The sequence below is a fragment of the Tenrec ecaudatus genome, chromosome 7 (assembly GCF_050624435.1).
Source record: "Tenrec ecaudatus isolate mTenEca1 chromosome 7, mTenEca1.hap1, whole genome shotgun sequence".
Taxonomy (NCBI): domain Eukaryota; kingdom Metazoa; phylum Chordata; class Mammalia; order Afrosoricida; family Tenrecidae; genus Tenrec; species Tenrec ecaudatus.
Window position 1 is genome coordinate 88,263,918 of NC_134536.1, and position 12,279 is coordinate 88,276,196.

Below are 12,279 nucleotides of genomic sequence, written 5' to 3' on the forward strand. Positions count from 1 at the left end.
ATTATATTTTTTAGAATGGCTAGTATAAAAAACAAACTCATGGCCAGGGAGTAGATTCCCACTCACAGTGAACCTGTAGGACTGGGTAGGACTGCCCCTATGATTATCCCAGACTGTATGGGAGTAGAAAGCTTCGTCTATCTCCCGTGGCGTGGCTGGTGGTTTTCAACTGCTGACTTTGTGCTTAGCAGCTCAACATGTAATCACTACGCCACCAGAATTAGTTTTTATCAATTAGAATGATTCTAATTGAATATATGAGAAAACTCAAAATAATAAGATCTTAAACGATATAATTTATATATCTCACATTTAACAAGAACCTAAAAGTTGGCAGTCCTAGATTGCTATGGTCGTCTATAATGATCAATAGTACAAACTCCTATCGTTCTCCTACGTCGATCACCTTACGGCTGCCAATATTTCTGAAACTCTAGACACCGTGTCCCTAATCTTGGCACTAGGAAACAGAGGTAGGAAATGACGAGGATCAAAGGTGAGCGCTCTCCCTCTTAAGAGACCTTCCCCAAAATTGTTGTGATTTGTCCGAAAACCTCCACTTAATTGTTAATAGTAGCCCCAAATCCTCTACTTAAATCTTACCAATTAGGACTTAACTATTTGGTCCCTCTCAAAAACAAGGGTAGATGGACATTGTTGTCTTTTTGCTTAGCAACTTATCATTCCTAATAAATTGAACGTTCTTTTACTAAGGAAGGAGAAAATGTTGGAAAATAGATAACTGTCTCTACACTCTTCCACAAGGAGTCCCCATCCTAAAAGTGTTTTCTTTTGCTCACATTTTAAGCATATAGAAAAACATTAAACAGAAAAGATTAAGATATTATTTTGCTTTAAAAATATTTCAATTCATACTGCTATCCATCATCTATATTTAATCATCATCAATAAGTTATCATATTTCTTTGCTTGTACATGGGGGGAACAAAAAAACACGTCGGGTCTCAAAAAGCTCATGGGAAATGAAATTAAAAAATCTTTGAATTTGTCCAAGAACTCTTTAAAGCCACTTCATACGCACACTCACACACAAACACCAGTGTTTACCCTTACATACATACCTACATCTCACATATATACATGACTCATGTATGGCTATACTATCTGAAAATAAGGCATATATATATCAGAAACCACAAACCTTAAATATTTTAGGGCATGTATATTAAGAATTAAATTCCCCTATACAAACAAAGTTACTAACACACATGAGAAAATTGTGGTGGTTGAAAAGGAGGAAGACCTGTAGCAAGGTGAAAAGTTGCTACAACAGGGAGCTCAAACATAACAATTGTGAGGTGTCACAGGACCAGGCAGTGTTTGGTTCTGTTAAACAAAGTGTCCATCTCAATGAGTTGGAATCAACTCTATGGAAGCCAACAACCATATTACATAATATCCACTCCAAATGCAATGTTTTCAATTAGTCACAAAATGTCTTTTAGGCTATTATTTTATTTTTAATCAGGTTTTAATCGAGGTTTATTCACCTCATTGGGTCATTGTGATTTTTAGTCTATTTGAACTTTTCAAATTCAGTTTTCCTAATGGCCAAAAAAGTATAAATTATGCTATTTCTCTCCAGGGCATTACGGTATGTATATAAGGTCTATCCAAAAGGGGCATCATCATTAGTGAACTTTTGATTTTATTAAAACAACTTTCAAAATAAGTTGTTTTTCCAACATGGTTTTCTTGAAAGATCATCTTACAATTCTTGTTCTTATATATAAATAACTCGCAGAAAGACACTGAAGCTCTTAATATTTCAAAACTCTCATTGTGCAATCTTTTAACAAAGTTGACAAGCTCTAATTATCCATAAAACATAAGCTGGGAAAGTTTTCTTAATGACAAGCCACTAAGTAACATTTCTAAGCTAAATGTTCCTTGATCCATAGCTTTACAACAGTACATAAAATTAGGCTCTGTCATACACCTGAAATAAGCCACACAGAAATCACAAGACAATCAATCCCACTGTGGCTGAATAAAATAAAACTATTGAGTTATACTGCCATAACACTCTAGCTCATTTTCAACTACAGTCATTTTAAAAAATAAATTATTCAGCTATTCATGATACTTGATACTTAATATAGTATAATTTTTTTAAAGTGAAACACACACAAAAAACAAACCAGTCACCATATTGGCTGTAGATTTAAAGAGTTGGCAAAACTTCTCAGTTTATTGGACAGTAATTTTAATAAAATATAAAACTATAGGGACCAGACTTAAACCCAGAGTTCTGGGATGTGAATGCAGCATGTCGGCATGAAGTGTGGAGCCAGTGGAGAGATCTGAGGCTGTGGCCCCCATACCAGCTACGTGTACAACTGCCCCTCCCCCAGAAGAATTTACTTTAGACGACGGCACTGAAACTGCAGCTAGGGGAGAGGGGCATGTCTAATCAGAGCACATGGGAACAAATGAATGGAGAGGGAGAGAGAGTGGAGCACGTCCTTGCCCACCAGGCCTGGAGGACGATATCCCCACTCTGAACAGCCAATACAAGAGTGGACCATATGGCTGGTACCACTATGAGACACGACGTCCTTCGCTGACCCATGGCCCTATGGGGGACAACACTGGAGATTTGGTGTCAGGATTGGCCCCTTCTGACCCCTCCACACCACACCACGGCAGAGCAAGGGGGTGGGGGGTGGGGTGTAGAGCAGGGAGCTACCAAGGGAGCAGAAAGGATAAACTTTGGGGCCAGAGCATGGCACCCCATCGGACTTGACTGGAGAATAATCTTAGAGGTCAAAAAACAGACCTTGAGCTATTTACAGGGTTTTGTTTTTTTATTTATCTAATTTTTGGTCATTGGTTTTCTTTTTTTGTTGTCATTGTGTTCTCTTTTGTCGCTTGTCTTGGTTTTATTGTGCATATTATTATCTCTGCAGGTCTATCTAGAAAATATAGGCTGGATGAACAGTCTGGAGGAGCAAACAACGGGACCATGGTTCCAGGAGAACATGGGAGAGGAGGAGGTGGGAGAAAGGAGGTAGTGTTGACCAATCCAGGGACATGGGAACAACAAATGATCCAAATCGGTAGTGAGGAGGGTGTAGAAGGCCTGGCATGAATTGAGCAAGGGCAATGTAACCGAGAGAAGTTACTGAAACCCAAATAAAGGATGAGCATGATAGTGGGACAAAGGAAAGTCAAAGGAAATAGAGAAAAGAACTAGGAGGCAAAGGGCATTTATAGAGGTCAAAATAAAGGCATGTACATATGTAAATATGTTTATATAGGATGATGGGGAGATAGATCTATACGCATATGTTTACAGGTTTAGTATTAAGGCAGCAGATGGACATTGGACTTCCACTCAAGTACTTCCTCAATGCACAAACACTTTGTTCCATTAAATTGGCATTCCAGGATGCACACCTTCCCGACATTATCACTGAAGTATATGGGTGCACAAACAAATGTGAAGAAAGCTTATGGTGCCCAGCTATCAAAAGATATAGCATCTGGGGTCTTAAAGACTTGAAGGTAAACAAGTGGCCATCTAGCTCAGAAGCAACCAAGCCCACATGGAAGAAGCACACCAGCCGGTGTGACCATGAGGTGTCGAAGGGATCAGGCATCAAAGAACAAAAAGTCATATCATTGTGAATGAGGAGGAGTGTCGAGTGGAGACCCAAAGCCTGTCTGTAGGTAATGGGACACCCCCTTACAGAAGGGTCACAGGGAGGAGATGAACCAGTCAGTGTGCAGTGTAGCAACAGTGAAAACATACAACTTTCCTCTAATTATTAAAGGCTTCTTCCCCCGCACTATCATCATCCCAATTCTACCTTACAAATCCGGCTAGACCAGCAGATGTACACTGGTACAGATAGGAACTGGAAACACAGGGAGTCCAGGGTGGATGATCCTTTCAGGACCAATGGTGAGAGTGGCTATACTGGAAGGGTATAGGGAAGGTGGGGTAGAAAGGGGGTACTGATTATAAGGATCTACATATAACTTCCTCCCTGGGGGAAGGAAAATAGAAAAGTGGGTGAAGGGAGACATCGGACAATGTAAGACATTACAGAATAATAATAGTAATGATTTATAAATTATCAAGGGTTCATGAGGGAGGGGGGTACGGGGAAGGAGGGGGGAAATGAGGAGCTGATACCAAGGCCTTAAGTGGAGAGCAAATGTTTTGAGAATGATGAGAGCAATGAATGTACACATGTGCTTGACACAATGGATGGATAGATTGTGATAAGAGTTGTATGAGCCCCCGATAAAATGATTTAAGATATGTATATATAACTATAACCATGATTTAATCATCTTCAAATATCTTTAAGAAATCTATAATAACTATTTGTCATCTATCGTTTTGTCATGGAGAGATAACTGTACACTGTAAAGCTAGAGTGGAAAGGTCAAGATAACACCTCTTTGCCAACCTTACTGGAGGCTTTATGCGTCTGTAATTTTTTGTCTTTTAATCCAATAAGTCTATAATTTTTATGCCCCCAAATTTACCATAAAATAATAGTTAATAATAATTTTTTGACATTTCCATCCACTTTGGAACCTCAGTTCTTGATCTTATGCTATCTCCTGAGAAAATTAAACTTCAATTAATTTTTTGGTACAGTGACATCCATTTTCTTTTGATACTTTCTGTCTTTCCATTTTTTCCATGGAAACATTCAATGTTGCAACTCAAGTCTCGAGTTTTTTTCTTCAGTTCTTTCCTTTTGGGTTTTCCAATTCTAGGTCTTTGCATATTTGATTATAACATTTTACTTTGCCATATTGAGTCACTCTTGCAAATTTTTTTTTAGCTCTTCTAGTTCATTTCTTCCATTTTCTTTAGTTTCTCTACTTTCTAGAGCAAATTTCAGAGTCTCTTCTGAGACCCATCTTGGTAGTTAGATTTTATGTCAACATCACTTGTGGAGGAGTGGAGTCCAACCTGTCAATCAAGTCACAGCCAGATGATGCCTCCTGGCATCTCTTCTTATAATAGAGATACAGGAGACCTCTCTCTCTCTGTCTCTCTCTCTCTCTGCCCTTTCACCTTCCTCCTCCCTGAGACTTCAATTGGACTCTGGATCTCCTTCCACCATCAGCCCATGTGGGCCACCTGAAACTAAGAACTGTTGGTGTCCTGGTTTGTTTCTGCTAACCTTGGATCATGCAACTCTGTACCCACCAACTTGCTTCACTTTTCTGTGTCACTGGACTGCAACTACGTACGTCTGAAAAGGGCCACAGCTACCATGGGACCCAAAGACTTAAGTTGAACTGCATTGGGATGTCTCCTTGATATCAGATTCTTTCTTATGCATATATGAATGTCACTGATTTTCTCTAGATACCTAGTTAACATAGCCATTTTGTTATTTTCTTTATCCTGTCTTTTAAATGACTTTTTGCTTTCCTTGTGTATGATATTCTATTTTTAATCATTTTATTAGAGGCTCATGCATTTCTTATCACAATCCATCCATACATTAATGTGTAAAGCACATTTATACATCCATTGCCCTCATCATTCTCAAAACATTTGCTCTCCACCTAAGCACCTGGCATCAGTTCATTTTTTATCCCTCCCTCCCCGCTCTCCCCTCCCTCATGAACCCTTGATAATTTATAAATTATTATTATTTTGTCATATCTTGCCCTTTACACTGTCTCCCTTCACCCACTTTTCTGTTGTCCATCCCCCAGAGAAGAGGTCACATGCAGATCCTTGTAATCGGTTTCCAACCTACCCTTCCAGTATCACCGCTCACACCACTGGTCCTGAAGGGATCATCTGCCCTGGATTCCCTGCATTTCCAGTTCCTATCTGTCCTGTGTATGATAGTCTTGATGTTATTTCACAACTCATCTGGTCTTTAGTCATGAGTGTTCAATGTATCAAATCTTGGCATAATCTCTAAATTCAAGTAGGAAATACTCGATATCATATATGGCTCTTGTGGCCTTGTTTTCATTTTCTCCAGCTTCAATTTGAACTTGCAAGTGGACAATTAATAGAATGTTCCACTTGGCTCCTAAACTTGTCTTGTCTAATAATATTGAGCTTCTCCCCTGTCTCTTTCCACAGATATAGTCAATTTGATTCCAGTGTATTTTGTCTAGGAAGGTTCAGATGTATAGTCACTGTTTATGTTGTTGAAAAAAAATCCCCAATGAATTGACAGAGTACCAACTGAGGTGTTCCAACAAGTGAATGCAACTCTGTGAGTAGTCACATGTCTATGCTAAGAAATTTGGAAGATAGCTACTTGGAAAAATGACAGGAAGCAGATTCATACAGATCCTCATTCCAAAGAAAGTTGATGTGATGGCATGCACAAATTATCAGACAATGTTAGTAATATCACACATAAGTAAAATTGTGCTGAAGATAATTCAAAGATGATTGCAGAAGTGCATCAACAAGGAACTGCCAAAAATTCAAGCCAGATACAGAAAAGAATGTGGAATTAGGGATATCATTGCTGATGTCAGATGGGTAGGATTGAAAGCAGAGAATACAAGAAAGATGTTTACTTATGTTTTATTAAACATGCAAAGGCATTCAAACCCTGCAAAGGCATTCAAGCTTGTAGATCATAACAAACTATGGATAACATTGCAAGAATGTGAATTGTTGAACCTCGAATTATGCTCATATAGAACCTATACATACACCAAGAGTTAGTTTTTCAAACATAACAAAGAAATGCTGTGTGGTTTAAAATCAGGAAAGGTGTGCAATAAGGTTGTATGATTTCATAATACTTGTTCCGTCTGTATGCTGTACAACAATCCAAGAAGCTGGACTAGATGACAAAGAGTGAAACCTCTAGATTGAAGAAAGGTCCATCAACACCAGGTAATCCAGATCACACACCTGCTTGCTAAAAGTCAAGAGGACTTGAAACTGCTGAAGGCAAAGTCTACAGCCTTCATGATGGATTGATTTGATTATGCCTTCACCTCAGGGGGGGGGAAGGGACTATAACTGAATCACTAAGCAACATCATGATAAAGAGAAAAGTTTGAAATCATCAGGAATTTCCGTTTACTTGGATCCATAATCAATGTGATGAAAGCAGCAGTCAACAAATCAAATAGCACATTGCAATGGGAAAATCTGCAAAATACCTCTCTCTCTCTCTCTCTCTCTCTCCCTCTCTCTCTCTCTCTTCTGTTTTGTTTGAAATTGTCTCCTGTGTCAATTTAAAAGTCTGTTTCAATTTTACTTTTCCTCCTTTTGTAGCCACCCCGGCCATGGTATATGTCTGACGGGTAAGCAATATGGGGGTAAAAGATCTCATTAGAATGTTGACAAAATAAAGATGTCACCTTAAAGACTAAGGTACACCTGACTCAAGTCACAGTGTTTTTAATCACCTTATATGCATAAGAAAATTAGACCAAAGAAAAATTGATGTATTTGAATTCTAGTGTTGGTGAAGAACATTGAAAGCACATCAGCAGATTTGTTTGTTCTTCTGGGAGCAGTGTAGCCAGTCCCGATTTGAACCAAAGAGGAATGAAGAAAATCTAAGATGTAAGTTCTAAGGACAAATTGACTACCTCATTTTTAGGACCCTGAAGGCAGAGGAACTAAATGGTGCCCAACTAAGAGATCTCAATAAAATCCCTGCACAGGGTAGTAGGAAAATGTGGAACAAAACTCAAAATTATTTTTAAAGTGTTATTTTTTTTTGGCAAGGGCGCATGGTTTATTTCGGGCTGTACAGTGTATTTTTAAAGTTTTAAAAGACCAGGTTTACTCATGTGATAGAGATTAGTGGGACCCCTCAAACTACAATCTTCAGTCACTTTTCAACCAGGAACGGAACTGATTTACCCCTATGGCTCAAATTTCAGTCAAATAACTGGAAGTCTGTACAGTAAATAACACCAGGGTGGTATGCTTCCATTATTACAATCAACCATACAAGTTCAAAGGGGCAGAATTTGCCCAGGGATAAAGCTCAGCAGACAAGAAAGGACAGAAAGAAGGACCAAAGGAAATGGCAAACACAGGGAGGAAGTGGGATGAAAAATATTACATTGTGGGGATTGCAATCAATGTCACAAAGTAAAATATGTATGAACTGTTGAACAGAAAACCAATTTGCTTTGTAAACTCTGACCCAAATCACAATATGAATATTTAGAGGTGAAAAAACTTAAGTCTTACTTATTTAAAAATGTGTCCTTCTCAGGAACCTGTTTCAAAACAGTTCTCAGAGCAAATACTTACCAAGGATGAACCTTGAAATTGCACATGTCCTCCCTGCAGTCATGCAAGGAGGGCCTCATGATTGTTCTGAGGCCAGATGAACTCAATTTGTAACTGTTACCTAAATGTCAGCTAAACACTCCCTTTTTATTGAAGTTCCTTGTATTTTCTTTCCAATCACATGTACTATCACCCAGTTTTGCAACCATTACCTGAATACTAGCCAATCACTGAATTTTATTGTAGCTTCTTGTGTTTTCTTATAAAATCTCCTGTCTCAGTTAGTTCAGAATCTTCCAGACTTTGTGATTCCCAATTTGCAAGCTGCCTGGCCTCTCAATAAAAGTTATTTACATTTAAATCTGAAAAAGAAGTCTGGCCAGAATGTTCCTTAGAATCGAGGATGGCTAGACTCGGTCTCACTTACTTTGGACATGTTATCAGTAGGGACTAGTACCTGGACAAGAATATTGTATCAGTCTGGGTTGACTAGAGAAACAAATTCATAGGCACTCATTTGTGTGTAAGAGAGAACTTTATATCAAAGAGCAATTGTACATTAAGAAAATGTCCCAGTCCAGTTCAGATAAAGTCCCTAAGTCTGGTATTACCCCATATTACCTGACTCCAGCAGCCTGTTGCCTTCCCACTTTCTGGTTCATCTTTTTGCTTCTAGGTTTGTCCTCCTCAGCAGCTACATGACTCAGGAAAACCCTCCATCGTAGCATCTGACTCACATATTTGAATCAGACTAAATTTACCCACTTCTACAACTGTGTGAGAAAACTTCCTGATAGATATTTCTTTCTGTATGTCTGTATATACATATATATAGTCATTAGTTTTGCTTCCCTAGGGAATACTGCCTAATACATCATATTCTCCAGTTTTGTCCTAGTTCAAGGGTCCCCTTTGTTCACATCAACTCATTTTGACCCCTTATGTATCAGAGAATTGTGCTTTATAAAGTTTTTGATGACAAATTTTTTTCAGAATTAGATCACCAGCCCTTTTCTGAGGTACCTCTGGATGAATGTGAACTACCAACTTTTTGGTTAGCAGCTAAGCATTTTAAACCAGGAATCTTCTTTTTCTAATAGACCTCTAACATTTGAAATGCCCCAGAACATTGTCCTGGGCTTTCTCCTCTTCTCTATTTAGATTCTTTCCCTGACGATCTCACTCAGTGTCCTGTTTTAAATACCTCATGCATGCCAATGACATTGAAGTCCTGACTTCTCCTCAAACTTCAGACTCGTGTATCGAACTGTTTGTGATGTTTCCGCATATACATGATCCCCATGCCCAATCACCTATCCTATTTCAAGAACTATTAAGCTATCCAATGGTCTGCCCTACCATCGAATGTAGATCTTCTAGACAGGTTAGTTTAGAAATTCAAAAAAGAGAGCAACACACTAAAAGATAGAATTTGTTTATGCTGTTTTTAAAGCTGATATTTTGTTTGGGAATAAGTTAATTATGCTTATAATAATTAAATTGACAATCATATTTCTGCCATGATTTAACCAAAAGCTGTGAGAACAGATTTATATCTCATCCCTTCATTATAACTGTATAACCCGATCTTTGTGTAATAACAATATTTTCAGTTTGTTTACTTCAATATATTTGTACATGCTCTGCTAGTTAATTCCAGAGCACTGCTGTTGACCTTCTTTACTTTTCTCTCCACACTCATCTGTGCTCATGGTGTTAGCCATCATACATTAGTGACTGCTTGTTCTCTTGCCCTATGCTTTCCTTGGAGCTTTGTTTGGTTCCATGTATTTGATGGTTCACTGGACATATGTAAGCAAGTGTTTCATATCATATTTAACATGTCCAAAATAGAATCATCTCTTCCTGGCTTCCAATCTAGAAGCTGGCTTCCACACTGAATTCACTCTTCCTGAGGCTTTGCTCCTATGAAGATTAGCAGCCTTGGACACCTATGGGGTGGTTCTACTCTGCCTGCAGGGTTGCTGTGGGTTGCAATTGACTCGATGTTCACGCTGGACTTTTTCCTTTAATTAATGAAGCTGCCATACTCTTTGTCCCCCCACTTCACATCACATGCTGCTATTTCTTAGGTCAACACAGGAATATTATGCTTTCCTACTTATAAATGCATCTGATATCACATGCCATCTCCCCCTTGCTTGTCTTTGTCTAAATACTGCTTTTTTAAAAAAACTACTAAAAGGGGTTTAGTACCTTTTTCATTGTCCAGGTTGCACATGCATATGAGGCGATTTAAAATATCATACCATACCTTGGGTCAAGTGCACCAGTCTTCAAAGTGATATTTTTACTCTTTAATACTTTAAAGAGGTCTTATACAGCTGACTTTCCCTCAGTATATGGCATTTAATTTCCTTTTCTTTATTTTTAGATCATTTTACTGGGGGCTCTTACAGCTCTTAAACAATCCATACATCAATTATAACAAGCATATTTGTACATATTTTGCCATCATTATTTTCTAAACATTTACATTATATTTAAACCCTTGGTACCAGCACCTCTTTTTATCTCCCCTCCCATTCTCATGACCCCTTGATAAATTATTATTTTCATATCTTATTATTATTTTCATATCTTACACTGATCGCTGTCTCCTTTCCCCCATGGTTTCTTCCCCGCTCCTCTCCCCACCTTCCCCCTACTCTCCTGGTATCAGTACTCCCATTTCTGTTCTTGAGGGCTTTATCTGACCTGGATTTCATGTGTCCTAAGCTCTTACCTGGACCACCTGTGTACATGCTCCAGCCTAGCCCCCAGGATTGGGGTCATGATAGTGTGTGGGGGGGGGGGGACCAGAGGAATATTGTGTGTTTTACTGGTGCTGTGCTTTACCTGGTTGACATTCCTTCCTTGCAACCCTGTCATTTGATTTCTTGATTGTTGCTTCCATGAGCATTGACCATGGATCCAAACAAGGTGAACTACTTGGCAACATCAATCCTTTTCCAGTCTAGTGATACAGTAGTGAAGATGTTTGTTATCTTTCCACAGAGCTGCAATCCATACTGAATACAGCAGCTTTTGAGTTTTCAAGTCCTCCTTCGCTTTCAGAAAGCAAGGTTTTGTCATCTGCATGTCACAGGTTGTTATCAAGCCTTCCTCCAGTCCTGATGCTGCATTCTTCTTCATAAAGCTTCTTGTATTTGTTGTTCAGCCAACAGACTGACTAAGTATGGAGAAGGGATACAACACTGACACACCTTTTGTGTTAGTCTGGGTAGACTAGAGAAATAAAGCCATGTACATTCATATGTATACAAGAGCAATTAAACATTGAGAAAACATCCCAGCCCAGTCCAGACCAAGTCCATAGTCTAATATTAGCCCATATGTCCAATACCAGTCTATAAAGTCCTTTTCAGACTCATGAAACACGCAATGAAGCCAAATGCAGGACGGTCACAAGCCAGTTGGTAGAAAGTCTTAGGGTCAAGTGGCTTCTCCAGCTTCCGAGGTCTGGTTGCATTCATATGGCTTGTCTTCTGCAATGTTTCCCAGGGAGTGACAGAAAGAGAGGAGTGTCTTCTGCCTCCAAACAGGAAGTACCAGATTTCCCAAGATTCTCAGGAGAAGCCCATGCCCACAGAAGTCTCGTTGGCTATCTCCAGACTGACTCCCCTCCTACACTCTAAATCCTTAAATGTACACCATATTAGGTGACTACCACACCTTTCTTGATTTTACACCTTGCAGCATTCCCTTGTTTTACTAGACTCAATTCCTGTCATTCCTAGAACAGGGCTGGAACACAATCACCCTTAATCCCAATAATCACAAAGTCCACATCTACAAGAATCATGGGGGCCAGTGAGTAAAGGATCATGAACTCTAGGAGTACAATGGACACATCACAGACCTTGACTGAAAACCCAAGAGCGCCACATCTTCACTGACAGGCAAACTGCAACACCTATGTGTGTTGTCAGGAGGACAGTGTCTGGAAGTCCACCCTGGTGAACCTGAGAATTAACCTGGCAGCCCCTGTTACTTCTAGTCCGAAAATACCTGGTGCATGAGGA

At 39.2% G+C, this 12,279-nt stretch overlaps 1 long non-coding RNA gene across 1 annotated transcript in view; it reads right to left on the reverse strand.

Annotated features, from left to right (window-relative positions):
- The window catches only part of LOC142452843 (uncharacterized), a 97,957-nt gene that overhangs the window by 70,856 nt on the left and 14,822 nt on the right, over positions 1 to 12,279 (reverse strand). The window lies entirely within an intron of this gene.